Source organism: Pholcus phalangioides, unplaced genomic scaffold (assembly GCF_987345545.1).
Source record: "Pholcus phalangioides strain wild (caught in Gottingen) unplaced genomic scaffold, Ppha-v1.0 ptg000020l_1, whole genome shotgun sequence".
Taxonomy (NCBI): Eukaryota; Metazoa; Arthropoda; class Arachnida; order Araneae; family Pholcidae; genus Pholcus; species Pholcus phalangioides.
In genome coordinates, this window is record NW_028301613.1 from 890,720 (window position 1) to 904,892 (window position 14,173).

General features: G+C 41.4%; 1 protein-coding gene across 10 annotated transcripts in view; it reads right to left on the reverse strand.

The window, feature by feature from the left end:
- LOC149070705 (muscleblind-like protein 1) overlaps positions 1-14,173 on the reverse strand; it is a 139,235-nt gene that overhangs the window by 95,039 nt on the left and 30,023 nt on the right. The window contains exon 1 of one of the 10 annotated variants that reach the window (XR_016194997.1): positions 842-1,081. The exons of 7 other annotated variants lie outside the window; for them this stretch is intronic. The gene's annotated coding sequence lies outside the window, so the exon portion shown is untranslated. Of the gene's footprint in view, positions 1-841; positions 1,082-14,173 lie in introns of those variants that run through there. 2 more of the 10 variants (XM_089248749.1, XM_089248752.1) reach the window with 2 other exon arrangements.

Sequence of the window (14,173 nt, forward strand, 5' to 3'; positions counted from 1 at the left end):
AACTTTCCCAGACAACAATTCCAAAATTTTCCCTGAACAAAATTCTGCTTGAAAAAAATGCAAAACTCTCCCTGAACAAAATTCAAAACTTTCCCAGACCAAAATTCCAAAAATTTCCCTGCCAAAAAATTCGAAATTCTCCCAGATAAAAAATGTCCTCCACTTTCCCTAAAAAAAAAAACTCCCGAAGAAGGAAATACAATTCAAAAAATCTTAACGTCCCTGACTAATATCAGATATTTGCCCACGCATATTTCCCTCACTTTCCAGTTCGCTGGGACGTGGGGGAGGGGATGGGCAAGCGATAACAGAATACGGGTATAGATAGAATACGATCCTATAGGTGCACTTGAGCGGACACTTGTCGTGATGGGGGGGGGGGGGAAAGAAAGTCCTGAAGGTGAGGGGACGGAACAAAAAGTTTGGGAAAACTCAAAATCAACGGAAATTTGTAAGTTAATGAAATTCTTCACTAACGTGGGAGGGGCTGTACAAGCCAACTCCGTCGTGACGCCAATGCAGGTCTGAAAATGTCATCACATAAAATACAGCCGAATCCCGTTTTTAACGAATACCGTAATAGCTAAAATCTCGTTTTAACGAACACTTTTCTAATCCTTCAAATAAGTTTGCATAGGAACAATGCTAGGTATCCTGGAATTCCTTCGTAACGAAATTTCGATATAACGAAGTGATTCCTCCGGTCTCTTGGCGTTCGTTATAACGGGATTCGACTGTATTTGAAAATTTATCAAAGATAAATGGACTTTCCCGTAAGTTTTGATACCACCGGAAAAATTTATTTAATACGATTTATATCATAACAAATAAATTTACTCACCCTTCACGTGGGGGAAAAAAGACAAGCAGCAATATATATCGTCCAAAATGTTTTTTCACACACACACATACACTAAAATTTATAAATTTGTCTATTTATCATATATAACCACGCAACCAACGCGCACACCGCACACTGGGAAACCCGCGAAAACAAAAAACAACCCAACTCTGGATCGAGCGAGGGGTGAAGAAGAAAAAAACAACAACACCCAACTATACAAAATCACACCCTATCTGCGCTGATTGTATCGACTGCCGATAGGTGGCGCCGGACGCTCACGCGAACCGCGACTCCAGACAACGAGACTCCGTTTTCGGGTTGCCGTGGCAACGAAGCAACAGACTTGATGGTTATTTTATTGCTTTTTATGGGTATAGGTCTCTTTCCCCCCCCCCCGCTCCCCCTTGTAATATTGGAGTAGAAAAGGGGGGAAAAAATGTTTCCTTTAATGTTTTTTTCGGTTAAAAAAAAAAAAAAAAAAAGAGGCACGAGTGGCCAAAATTTGTGTGACGCATGGTATGCACTTGACTAATGGAGAGAGCACGACAGAACAACAAATGGTGACTGAGGTGGGGGTGGAGCAGGGGGCACCTACTAATTCGATTTAGAGACTCTCCAGAAGTTATCCGATAAAATGTCCTCGCGGTTTTGTTTTTTTTTTGCTCTTTATCGGTATAAGGAGGAGACGCGCGAACCGAAATCAGCAGAATCTTTTTAAAACGCGTCGCCACTGACCCCGAGATTCCACCGGGGTCAAGTGCCCGCCGTTGAGTCACTACGCGCAACAACAGCACAGCCCAGAACAAATATTCGTATCCTCTTTCAACTCGGGGTCTACAAATACGGAGCACCGAAGAGCACCACCAAAAATAAGAATCATCGTGCAGCAGTGATGATTCTCTCCTTCCCCCCCCCCCCCCCACACAAGCGATATAGTCGCGTTCCCAACGTTTTAGGTGTCCCAAGGACCCTTTGTATCAATGGGAAAAAGTCATCCAGACAATTCCCCCACCCCCAGTGGCGTATTTACAGGGGGGAGGGGGGGGGGCTTAGCGGGCAATATCCATGGGGTGGCAAATTTGAGGAATGAGCGGCGAAGAAAATTAGTAGAATGGGGACGGCGAAATTTTTGTAGAAATCTTGACAAATCCGCCTCTACCCAGACAGCAAGAGACTAGTGAGCAAAAGAGTGACCTACAGAGTTTGCGAGCACGTGAGTGAGCAACACAGTGACTTAGTGCGTGACCAAGCACATTAATGACCAAGAGTAACTTACAGGGGTTAGGGCTAGGTATGGTGTTCAAGCCGCCTCTACCCAGACAGCAAGGGACTAGTGAGCAAAAGAGTGACCTAGAGAGTTTGCGAGCGCGAGAGTGAGCAACACAGTGACTTAGAGCGTGACCAAGCACATTAATGACCAAGAGTGACTTACACGGGGAAGGACTAGGTCAATGAGTGACCTAGAGCGTGTGCAAGCATGTGAATGACCAAAAGAGTGACCTAGACATTGTTAAAGCAAGTTAATGTCCAAAAAAATGATGCAGAGCATGTGTAAATGAACAAAAGAGTGACCTATAAAGCAAGAAACTATGTCAGCAGGCGACCAAAACCGTGACCTAGAGCACGTGCAAGTATGTGAGTGACCAGAAGAGTGTGTGATCATGTGAGTGACCAAAACATTGTGCAAAAATTCGAATGACTAAAAGAGTGACTTAGAAAGTATGTGACCATGGGATTGACCAAAAAAAGTCACTTAGGCGTACTTGCAGAAGTGGGGGGGGCGGGAAGAAAACGTGGGCCATAGCAAAGGGTGACGAATACGAGGGAAGAGAAGTCGAGAAAATTTGATTATACTGGGAAGAAAAGGGCGGCCAAACCATAAATGCGCCTCTGCCGTCCCCCCCCCCAAAAACAGATTTTACCCACAGACCCCCGTGGAGATATTTCAGAAGGGGGCGGGGGGGTTCCGCTAGGTTTGATAAGAAAACAGTCAACTTATTCGGCATCTTCTCGTGTTTGTGTGTGTTTATAAATCGTCATATCGGGTCCGTAACTATGATTTTTGCCGCCGGTGGCAAACATGATTCAGCCGCACCCCAACATTTTTGAAGTTACATAATTTTGTAAAGGTGTTCCTTGTTTCCCATTTAAAACTGCCGCTCCGCCCCTAAATTTTACTACACGGGGTAGTTGCTCTTCCCCCCTCCCCCGCCCGCTCTAGTTATGGCCCTGACCGGCATACCGAATATTATTTACAGCGGGGGAGGGGAGGTCATAACTTTTTGTGTTCCACGGAACCCTTTTTGCAAAATTGTCGAACGCCAGGTGACCCCCCTCCAATCCTTCTTCCTCCCCTTGCCAGAACAGATGAAGGTCACGCACGCATCTCCCCCCCCCCCACCTCCCGTCAGAGAATAATACACTATTCAGTACATAAGGGATCATCCAAGTATTACGTCAGCATCGAGGGGGGGGGGGGTTTCGGATTTGCTGACTTTTGAGGACGGGGGTGGGGGGGTTTTGAATGTTGCTTACGTCATCAACCAACCTTTATGAAGATATGAAATATTCTTAATGCCATCTTATACTCGGTGCGCCAAACACGAGAAAAATCTTTCACTAGTTTGTGGGCACCTGAACTAGCATTCCCCCTAATGATAAATCCCCTACAGAGCCACTTCCGCGATCTCTAAACGTTTCACGGATCCTTCAAGTGCTCTGGAAAGGTGTCCGGGCCGCTTAAGTTCTCTGGAACTGTGCGATGCATCGCTCAACTGATCCGTAATTATGCCACGGATCAATTAAATAATCTGGGAATGTGTTCCGCGCGTAACTTGAGGGATGTAGAACCACACTGGGGGGAGGGGGGGGGCACTTAAGTGCTATAAAACTATGCCACACGTCACTCAAGGGATCTCTGAATGTGTCACGGATCGCTTAAGTGTTCTGAAATGTGCCACGGGCGTACTTCAGTGATCTGAAATGTGCCACGGGCCACTTAAGTGCTCTGGAATTGTGCCGCTTAGTTAATTTGTTCAAAATTGAGCTTAGGGGGGGGGGCAAAGCCACATCAGATAACTTTCAGGGCTACATTTGGTCCGCGGGTTTACCATATAATGGCTTAAAGGGTGGGTCGCAATGAATTTCTAGAAGAGAAATTTTGAGTTCTTCAAACAACATTGGAATTAACAGAAATCGATTATAACAACAACATATGGAGGTATTTTATTTCGAAATTTTAATTTTTTTAACGTTTTTTGCATAAAAACTAAATAAACAAATTTCTGTCTGGGGGAGGGGAGGCGCACGAGCCCCCCTATGCGTCCCCTCCGCCCGCGTACGTTTCTGATCCGAACAACATGCGTTAGGAGTTAGGTGGCAGTGCTGACGAAATTTCGCTGATGGGGGGCGGGGTGTCAGAGTTTTGCTGACGTAATACCTGAACGCCCCCCCCCCCATAAAAATTATGGGAAATCAGGACCCCCCATACATGATATCACGAAAAAAAAAATGTCGAAAGCAAGTAAATTCAACCAATGACAGCCGAACAAATTGTCAAAGTCAAGTTGCTGAGACTAAAATCAGGGGTATATTTTTTTTACAAATCGGGTTTTTGCAGATCTAAACCAGATTTTTTTTTCATTTTAATTAATTGACTGCTCGGTAATTAACAAAAACCTTGTTAATCATTAATCTACATATATATAAAATTGATTTCCTATCTGTGTGTATGTTCTCTATACAAATCTACAATGTTTGATCCAACGTCGCCAAATTTTGCATATACACCAAATGGGACCCGACTTGAACGATAGGCTACTTTAAAAGTTCGTCAGAGCTGGGGCAAATGTCCCCAAATGGGCAAAAAACTGCCGGGCAACAATGGTTTTTGGGCCTCAACAATCACTTTCCGAACGTTTACTTAGGTTACCGTGGTTCCCTGGCAATGCGTTTCAGACGTGTAAATGCCTTTACAACGGTTTGTCACTTCTCTAATGCTGCCAGTATTTATGTATAATAGTTTATGACTTTGTAATGGTTTGCCACATTTTCAATATTCGTCAGAATCATCATCAGCATCACATTGAGGGACAGGCAAAGGATGATTCCCATAGAAATCAGTGTTAGAATTGCCGATTTCACTGTAGAAATGCGAAAATTTGGAGGCGTTTTCTGTCACATCAATAATTTTAAAAATTGTATCGAATTCCCGATTTTTGAAATATTGAGTTTGTTTAGAGATGAATACGAAGCCCAGGAGATTAAATATGAAGTAATTAGCCCCGGACCTACTTTCGAGTTGGATATCCATGCAATAACATTGATTTCAACTTACTTATATGGGACCGTTCAAGTATTACGCAAGCAAATTTTTAGCCATTTCTGACCCCCCCCCCCCCCACTTGTCAGCAAAATCTCGTCATCAGCTCTGCCCCCTCTGAATCCTGAATCATATTTTCATAAAGGGTGGTTGATGACGTAAGCATTATCCAAACCCCCACCCCTCCCCTCGTCATCAAAAGTCAGCAAATCGGAAACCCCCCCCCCCATCGATGATGACGCAATACTTGAACGGTCCCTATCCTCTCAATCATGAAAATTGTCTCCGTATTGTCTTTTGATATTCAACTTCATAAATTCATATAGTTCACGTAGAGCTGTTTCTTTCATTAATTCTAAAATAATTTCTTTCATTAATTCTAAAATAATTTCTTTCATTAATTCTAAAATTATTTCTTTCATTGATTCTAAAAGTACTTTATTTCTTTCATTAATTGTAGAATTGTATCTCTCCATCATGTGGTTCTACCGTTTTAGTTAAACCTCCTTCTCCTGGAAAACTGGGGCTGAAGATGCTTCCCCCCACCACTTCACCACAGAAAGAAAAAAAACCTAGTCCTGCTTGGCCCTCCGAAATCATTAAGACACCCCCTGTGTGCATTCCTACCCCATGGGAGGTCACCAAAACTCTGATGGCAACGTGCGAAAAATCATAAAATAATAACTCCTCTCTGAAAAAAAAAGTAACACAAAAAGAAATCAACTTTGTGACCATGGGGGGGGGGGGGGGGGGGTCACCAAAAATCTATAACCAAATAAAACGGCTACATCAAGCACACATAAATGCAACGTCACCGAATAGAGAGAGAGAGAGATCTCATGGACCAATAAAGCCGCAGCAAAAAGAAATGATATTACGACGATGACTTTTCACAAAAAACTACACCTACATAGCAAAAAAGATAGCGGTAAAAGTTAAGTACAGGAAACCTAGAATAATTCAAACATAGTCTCCTTATCACACATATAACACACAAGGGATTCTTTTTTACCCAAGACACACGAGTGTTTCGGGCAGCCCCCCCCCCTACCCCGTCCTTCCACCACCACCACAGATACATGACGTCATTCGCCAATCATAAAAAATAAATAAATAATAATAAAATAAACCTCTCTCTCTGAATCATCTGACAAAAAGGAAAACGAGCTCGTGATGAAATAATCGCAAGTAATATTTGAAAGAAAAAAATCGCCAAAGACCCTTCCTTGTTCCGAAAGCACCACCAAAGGCCTCTCTCTCTCTTATTTTTTTAATACATATACACACACGTAATGACACGAGCAAGAAACGCGGCGAAAAAAATATTTTCAAAACAAAAAAAAAAGATAAATATATTACACACCGAGAAGAGAGCTAACTCTATTAATACCTCACTCCACCCTCACAATATACGGACCCGCCAATTTAAACACAGAATAGACATTAGCGCCCTCTCACGGATTAAAAGTTGGAGATACGTGTGCATGTGTGCGTACATTTTTATGTCAATCAAAAAAAAAAAAAAAATAGTGTGTAAGTCGAAACGGAATTCCATTCCGCAGACCATTACTGTGATGGTTATTCGGAGTTTTTTTTTTCTTCCTTTTTATTGATGCATTAACGGCTTCCGAATCCGGATCGATAATAAAAGATGAACTTCACACACACTCTCAACTCGTTCGTACGATTCCCAGAAAGGAAAACGCGGGCGGGCGTTAACGCGGGCCGTTTATTAAATATACAAAGCAGATACGGCTGAATTGAAATTTCGTGCTACAAAGACATGGATGATTCCGTATCTAAGGTGGCCGCAGTTACACTGATACTACTAGAAGCCACCTGTTAACGGTAAGAAATTTCGTATTGGGGGAGTGGGGGGGGGTGGAGAGACTGATGAAATCATAGGAAGTGTCCCATTGGGGTCGGGGGGGGGGGTTCCGGAAGTCACCGTTGGGGCTAAATATACGCTATAGAAAGATAAGGACTACCTACTAATGGCCACAATATTCAGAAAAATAAATTAGTCGTGAAACTAGACGGGTTTACGGAAAAATCACGGCCATGCAATTCACCGATAGGAAAATTCACCGGCAACAGTTCGATGCGAGTCAGTTAGTAAGCCAATCACTCACTCCCTCGCTAAGTCAGTGTGCGAGTGAGTGACTCAGTAACTCACTCACTCTCTTGGCCACACACTCACTCCAGGGTCCTCTCAAGACCATCATGGGGCCCCCGGGGCCAAGTGATTTTTGCGAGGCCCTTCCTGGTAAATTTTCGAAAATTTCAACCAGATTTCATTTTGTAAGGCCCCTTCTTCGCTTGAGGTGCCCGGGTGGGCCCATGCCTTAAGACGGCACTGACTCACTCACATACTCACTCCCGGACTGACTTACTCGCTTATTGACTCAGTAACTCACTCACTCACTAGGCCACACACTCACTCGCTCGCTCACGGATTGACTTACTCGCTTATTGACTCGGTAAATCACTCACATACTCACTAGGTCACTCGCTCGCTCACGAACTCAGTAACTCACGAACGGACTTACTCGCTTATTTATACTCAGTAACTCATTCACTCACTCCATATCTCTCTCACTGACTCAGTAACTCAATCGCTCACTCCCTCGCTAACTGTCTCCATCAAACTCCTGTCGGTGAATTTTCCGGACACAAACTAGACTTGTATTTAGGATTTTGAATGTGAGGTTCTCCTCAGATCACGATACTGTGGCGAATAACTTCTTTCACAAGTCCTTGAAATGAGCAGAGGATGAAACAAAATGCCGGACGTCACAGATTTACTCCACAGAAACACGAAAGTGGAACCTGTCTTGGGGTGTGAACATAGTGCGCCAGTATTTCCGATTCTGGAAACACGCGTCTTCTCCGATTGGTTAAAACCCCGAATTTTAAGCTAAAAAGAAAGTTGAAATTCGGATTTTTAACCAATCGGAGACGACGCGGGTTTCCAGAATCGGAAATACGGACGCACTATGTTCACACACTTACACGCAATCAAAATATAGCCTGCTCAACGATTAGCACTTTGCCTCGCACCTTTATAAAGCTGAAACCCGTCTGCAAAGGGAAAATGATTTCAGTCTCTTGACCTCCTTCTGTTTTATACAGGTTTCACTGCATTTACAAGAAGAAATCTTGACGGAACGCGACCTACGAATAGAATGCGATCGGCAAACAAGTTCTCGTCTCCCCGATCCACAGAGTAATAATACTATAGAGTGCGCGCGAGGGGTTGCAATGTGAAGCAAAGATCCGGAGTCACGTGACTCCGGTCGAAAGGCTGGTCAGGGAATCTCGCTGCCAATGCTTTCCTTATGGCTACTCGTATGACGATCTACACGCGCTGTCTTATTTTTGATTAGAATGGCCAACACTTGCGCAGCTTTCGGATGTTCTGAGCGGTTTAGGAAAGGGGGACCAGTATGCTTTCACAAGGGAATACTTTTTTGCTTATTCCCCTTCTTATAAATTAAAAATTGGAATATTTAATTGACGATGCAATGGATTTCTGACGTAATCTCAGTTTTTAACGACTCCATTTTGGATTTAATTCAATTAAAGTTCCAAGTTTTGGTAAAATTCAAATGTCATGAATCATTATTAAATGTTTTAATAGAATTTTTGGCAATAAATGATTGAAATTGTGAGTTTTATGAAGTTTTAACTGAAATATACGTCTCCGCAAGATTTGGCGAGATTTGGCGAGCTAGTGAGTTCATTCGAGTTTTGCTCAACTTGGAAGAAAATATGCTTTTCAGAAGGAGAAATTTATGAAAAATATTCTATTTAAATAGATTGTGAGGAAAACTCCCCCCCCCCCTAGACAATTGCAGTTTTGCATAAAAATGCATAACAACCTCTAAAAATAATAGTATTTTTACCCATCTTCGTAACAGTTATGTTTGCATATGCTGATAAATACAGCAAAAGCCAACATGAACTAAGCCGATGAAAAAAAATCTCTCTCTATCTTCGCATTTATTATTAATTTAATTTTTATGGCGAAATATGTGTAGTGCACGCATCTCATACGGACAGAACTAAGTTGTTGAAATAAACTGATATTTCAGCATGGATTTTTTCCATATTCATTAAACTTACTAACTTCATTTTGAGAATTATTCGATTCATTCGTAAAAAGTGATAAAATTCATCAAACTTACTAAAAATATTGGTAATTATGCATATATTCACCAACTATTATGCATAATTTCTGAAGATAACGCGCACTACGGATTTATCAAATTTACAGTAACATAAACATTATATATTTGTTGTATACAATATTTTGTTTCCTGTGTGTGTATAGATATTTAGAAAGCTATTAAAAACTGTGCCAAAAAAATTTATTTCATGAAATTTATACTCTTTATATTCACTTCCTTCAAATATTATATATTCAATTAAAATTTAAAAACCCATGTGTTAAGAAATTATTAAGCATTATCCCTTAATGGAAAATAAAAAAATTCCGTTTTCCAATATTTGTTTATTTTATAGAATTTATTTTTTCAAATCTGATACTCCCTAAATATTTCACATAAAAATGAGTGAAATTCATTGGAAAAAATGAAGGAAAGTTTTCATCAACTTGATCGAATTGAGTCAAATTTCGTTACAGCAACATCCTTGCTTCTGCGAAAACGTGCCAAATGTAATAGCGCAGAACCTGTTCTTCCCCCGACAATACTGCTCATCTTTTCTTCACGTTCGACAAGTTTTATGAATAGCGTGCGCGGTCTATTTATATCTTAAGTCTATGCCCCGATCCAATTTCAACAACTGGGCATTAGTTGCGTTTTAATGTCGCCGCTTTATATAGGGGGCCGTTCAAGTATTATGTCATCATCGATGGGGGGGGGGGGGGGAGGGAGTTTCCGATTTGCTGACTTTTGATGACAAGGGGGGAGTTTGGATAATACTTACGTCATCAACCACCCTTTATGAAAATATGAGTTACAATTCAGAGCGGTAGAGCTGATGCCGAAATTTTGCTGACAAGGGGGGGGGGCGGTATCAGCGTTTTGCTGACTTTTGCTGACAAGGGGGGGGGGTCAAAAATGGCTAAAAATTTGCTTACGTAATACTTGAACGGCCCCTAGACAAAAGAGACCACCTACAATCATTTTGACGATTCGCGTGCCATATTTACACTTCTCGTTTGGCATCACGATATCGCTAACCTACAGCCGTCGCCAAACGTGCCAACTCAGCGACATTCACAAAGAATTCCATTAATGGTTATTTTCAGGCGAAAAATAGCACAATACATGATAAACAATGATTATTTACATACTTTTCGTAACAATACGTCGAAAATCATCGTCTAAAACCTCTAAGCCGACATCCAGCTCGTGGAAGTTGTTCATAGAAAGAAGTACCAATCCACTATTGCTCTACCTGCGCGCACACACAGCAACTCCCGCCATACAACAAGGGGGTGGCCAACCCTAAGTGCTCGCCATGGTATCAGGAGTGGCATGCGGCCGGTTTTCAAAAATGAAAAATGGAATAGAGTTGCTTTAAATTAAAAAAAAAAGAAAAGAAATTTTCTCAAACTTTTAAACAATCTTTTTTCTCATGAATGATGGTCTTGTAGGGCTGCCAAACCTACATTTAGTATGGTAGGCACTCTTAAAATAATAATTACGCGATGATTCAATGCGTTTCTGTTTGGTTTTTCGTCTTTGGGCATAGTTGCTGGACGTCCCATGTGTACGAGATTCAGGATTGTCGACATAAGGGACATGCACTGTATAACGCAATTACATTGTACAGTCGAATCCCGTTTTAACGAATACCGTTATAGCAAAATCTTGTTTTAACGAATACCGTTATAGCGAAAATCTCGTTTTAACGAACACTTTTCTAATCCCTCAAATAAGTTTATATAGGGACAATGTTAACAACCTGAAATTCCTTTATAACGAAGTGATTTCTCCGGTCTCTTGGAGGTCGTTATAACGGGATTCAACTGTATATCTATGAATTCTTGGGGCGGGGAGTGCTAGGTCCTCCTACGAATTTTATTTTTGGGAGGAGGGGCACAAGCACTCCGATTCCTCAGGTTCCGGTGCCTATGTCCAACATGGTGTAGGTAAGATGAACTTCTACCGCTTATACGTATATAACACAATCTGCATTGCGATAATCGAATTTATGACTCAAAAACAATTTATAACTCAAAAGAGTGACAAACTGAACATTTTTACGGAAAAATGAGGGCAGCAGAACAATATTTTGCAGGAACGGAGGGAGAGAGAGATCATTGTTATCTGTATCTACCAAGTTGACGCTTTTCATACATGACTTAACAGACACCATTGACAAAAACCTTCAATCCGATATCATTTTCCTAGATTTTTCTAAAGAATTTGACAGGGTGCCTCATAATAAACTTTTACTAAAACTTTCAAACCTTGGTCTAAATGTTCAACTGCTTAAATGGGTGGAGGTCTTCCTCATGGAGAGAGGCCGGTTTGTCTCATTCAAGGGCCAGAACTCCCAATTTTTTCATCTCAAGTCTACCTCAGCGTTCGGTCCTCTCGCCATTACTATTTCTAATTTATATAAATGATCTACCCGACTACGTAAACTGCCGTATGATTGTGTCATTTACATAACAGTGTCCAATATATCCGACCAAGAAGAGAAACTCTCCAACACCACCTTAACATTATTTCCGAATGGTGCTCAATCTGCCCTTTTTGAAGATAATGAAATATTCTAAGCTGCTGACGGGCGGGAGGGGGGTCAGTGTTTTGCTGATGACCCCCCCCCCTCCAAAAATGGTCAAATTTTTGGTCCGATTTGACCAAAAATGGTCAAATTTTTGCCATTTTTGGTGGGAGGGGTCAAAAATGGCTGAAAATCTGCTTACGTAATACTTGTATGGCCCTTAGTTAGAGGTGAATTCAATTAATAGAGGTGAATTCAATCATGTCAAACCCGGAAGTTTCACTTCCATCGCGCGAGATACTCACGCAGATTTATTTTTTTTATTTAATGAAATCACTAGAAATTTTTGCAATTTAAAAAATCTTCAGTGCATTTTGGGAACACCCTGTACATCAAATGTACGCGGTTCCCATACGTTAGAAATTCCTCTGGAACATTACCGTGGAGCCGCGCTCGGTTCTCTCTGCACTTAAAATGTAAAATTTCTAGAGCGAGTTTTTCGATTTCCTTAAACACAAACGTTCTAATTATGCCTGTGAAAGGCGGCATTAATTCTTCCGGATATATTAACACAGAAACATATTAAAAAAAAGACTTAAACGGAAACAAAATGCTTTTACAAAACGTTGAAATGAAGGAAAGATTAGGAAAAAGGCACTTTTCCTTATTTTACTTTGTTTTTAACGAGAGAAACACCAACTTATATATCATATTAATCGAAAGTAGAGAGGAAGTCTCAGCGATACCTTGAAAAAAGCTTGGTGCCGTTGTTGTTTCTTTTTCTTAAAAGGCTATTATAGAGGGTATAAGAATCCACTGAAGCATTCAATCTTCCTCGACGGAGGCGGCCATATTTACAGCCGCTGCCACGAACGGATAAAATATTCAATGAAGAGAAAAGACTTCCGAAACACAAACAAAATTAAATCTAACAATAGACAATGGGATTCTGCGACAAAAACACACGTGCTGTCTCGAGGAAAAGAAAACGAGACACAACAGTAATATGTACGCAGGATTCTACGGATTGGTTACTCCCCGAAGGTGTACGATTCGCTGATGCGTTTATGCCCGAGCGTGAAGGCAATGTGACCATACCTGTCACCAAAGGCTTGCTTTCTTTCTGTCTTTTGTTTCGTACTTCAGAGAGCCGTTTTGTTGGAAAATTGTTTTTACAGCCATGAACAGGAGACTATTTCCCTCACCACGTGTCAGCTGTTTTCATGTTAAAGGCAACTAAAACTGTGCCCAATCCTATTGAAAGCTGAACGCGACGCAATCTTGTAAACGGTGTTCAACCAACCTTTCTGAATGAGTGCGGGTGTCTTGATTAATTTGAAAACCTATCGCGCGCGCCGCCACTTATATAAGTCTGCCACGGTCACTCAAATAATTCAGGTCCGGTCTTCACCGGCAAAATTCGCCAGTTTTAGTCATAGCCACCTGGTGTCCCTTTAAGTTTCACGGCATGCCGGGGGAATACTTTCAATAACTAAGGCATTTCGACCAAATAAATCACCAAACACCACTTTACAAACTCCGAATGTTCTCTGAATGTGTCCGAGAACTCTATCATGTGGTTCCCAAGCTACTTAAATTTGAGAACATCCCAAGTTGTATTTCATAACGCAATTTCAATAAAGTATGTTAAGGTGTATTATCAGGTTGAGAGTCTGGAAGATTGCATGGCTCGACAAAGAGAACTAACTACAGTCTCTCCGTGACTGGTGTAGTTCAAATTTCTTTCAGCTCAATATTCGTAAATGCCACGTCGTCAGCTATACAGAAAATTGTCATCGAACGAATTTGACTACACTATTGATGAAGTTTCAATCGGTCAAGTTTCTGTTACCAAAGACTTTGGTGTTTTCTTCTGACTCCAAGCTTACATTCACTCTGACCATATATACGATCTCACCAATAAGTGCTTAAAATTGCTAGGATTTGTTGTGAGGAGCAGCAGCAATTTCAAATCAATTGCGACACTTTTCAGGACTTACGTGCTCCCGAAACTGGAGTATTGCACTATTATATGGAGTCCACGCAACAATCTATACTCCCTGATGCTAGAACGAGTCCAGAAACAGGTTTTTGCGTTGCATGTTTTATATATATATAGGCAATTCCACATTTACATTAATGACATAAGTACTACTTGGGAGAGAACTGCGGGTTTTTTTTTTTTTAAATTTTCAATCATTAGAATGATGAAGGCGTAGTGGTTGCCTTCGCTTTTTGTACAACATTGTTTCAGACATTGGCCGGCCAGTTCGCGAGGAAGTGGCCGGTGATCCCTGGCCAAAGTC